The sequence below is a fragment of the Glycine max genome, chromosome 17 (genome assembly GCF_000004515.6).
Source record: "Glycine max cultivar Williams 82 chromosome 17, Glycine_max_v4.0, whole genome shotgun sequence".
Taxonomy (NCBI): Eukaryota; Viridiplantae; Streptophyta; class Magnoliopsida; order Fabales; family Fabaceae; genus Glycine; species Glycine max.
In genome coordinates this window covers 15,640,723-15,642,741 of record NC_038253.2, presented here as the reverse complement: position 1 = coordinate 15,642,741, position 2,019 = coordinate 15,640,723, and positions in this window count along the sequence as shown.

The window sequence follows — 2,019 nt, the reverse complement described above, 5'->3', positions numbered from 1 at the left end:
TCGTATGCACACGTATTTGACAGCATTTACTGATTACATAAATAACGCAAAAGTAAAAGAAAATCAACTTTAAATAAACTGAGTTTTTTAATAAGCAAATAAACAATGATCAATAACTCACTTATAAAGTCTTACATTACCAAGTTGCACTTAAGCATTAATGATTCACACTTTTAATGGACTTTACATGGAGTATTTTTATACTAGTAGTACAAAATTAGATTACTTTACATATGTCTGAATGTTTATCTGCTCCATTTTGCCGTTGTCGTCAACGGAGGGGATTTTCGACATTGACGATTTTCTCAATTTTGTTTCATAACCAATAGGGTCACGACATGTGTAAAAGTAATGAGAAAAGTTTGACCTTTCATGTGTGCATTTCTTAGTCTACCTGGCTCGGTTTTGTTCCCTTTCAGGTAGAGTCATTGAAGCTAAGGTTAGGAAATTTAATATCTTTAAGGCTTTAGTTAATGAGTAGGATAAATAATTAATAAATAAATAAGTTATAACAGGATTGTTTTTAAAATTTTAACATAAGTATATTTATAACGATATTTTTCATAATATTTTTAATTTTAATTTCTCTCATTAGTCTCACTTACTAATGCAATTTTGAGTTCGGGTCTATTGGTCTCTGTTTTATTTATTTCCTAATATTAGTTTTTATTAGTGAAAAAAATTTAAATTTAAGATTTTTTTTTTCTTTTAACTACCATATCAACCTAGTAATTCTCAAACCTATTTGTCCCTTGTGTTGGCACAAGAACACAGGAGTGCAGGACTATATTGACAACGAACACAATGATAATAACAGGGTGTACTATTTCAACATTCAACAAAAAAAAAAAAAAGATCCAAATCTTAAAATTTAGTCTCAAGTCACAACTTCAGAAATCAATATGCTTTGCAGGAATTTGTGACTCTCAAAATGGCAAAATTGCTTCAATTGAGTTTGTTGAACGATGATTGAATAGAGTGATGGAGTGTGACTCTCAATGCAATTGTCGATTCCAGAAAGAATCTTCTTTTCATGTTTTTTTCAGAATGCCAATTAATTACAGCAATCCATAATTGGACATTGGACAGGCTTAAAATATGTGCCAAACCTTCTTTATATCACGTGGAGGTCCCTGCTTGTTGGTATCTTTTTCTCTTCTTTCCCACAATTTGAATGGCCACACCTCAGATAACTACTTGACCCAAAACGGGGAACACACCCCACCAATATCATGTCACTGTTAATTCCATGCACCAAACGATACGCCATAATGACCAATTAGGCCAAAGGCATTTTGACAAGTGCCATGAACATACAAAGAAAAATCTTTTTAATAAAAGAATAATAATTAAGCACTTTGATTAAAGGCGCACGGGTGATCCAGTCTTAGCAAGTGTTAGTCAGGCGATTACGGCGATTACTTTATTTATTTTGAACTGAGCATTCTATCACTTTGTTAAATGTTAACAAAAAGGGACAACTCTTTCTTTCGAGTTTTTTATAACACAATTGCATCTTTCCAATTTCCCCACTATGTTTAATTTTTGTTATTCCTTAAAATATGTTTTGATTTCTAATAAATATTATATTTTTATATTTGATTTTTAGTATTTTTTTTATGTTGAGTTTATAATAAAATAATAATTTTATTTTTGGTTCTTAATATTTTATTTTAATTATTGATAAATTAATTAATATTATTTTTTATCCTTAATAAATTTTGTTCATTTTGCATTAGTTTTTTTTTAAAATTAATTAATAATAAATGAATAAAATTTATTAAAAACTTAAAACAAAAATTTATTAATTTCATGAACTAAAAAAAATATCAAAGATATAAAAAAATTATTATTTTATTAAAGACTCAATATAAATAATTTTTTATTAGAAATCAAAAATGAAATTTGATAATTTATGAGGATAAAAAATATATTTTGGCATTATATATATATATATATATATATATATATATATATATATATATATATATATATATATATATATAGAGCCTGGTGTTC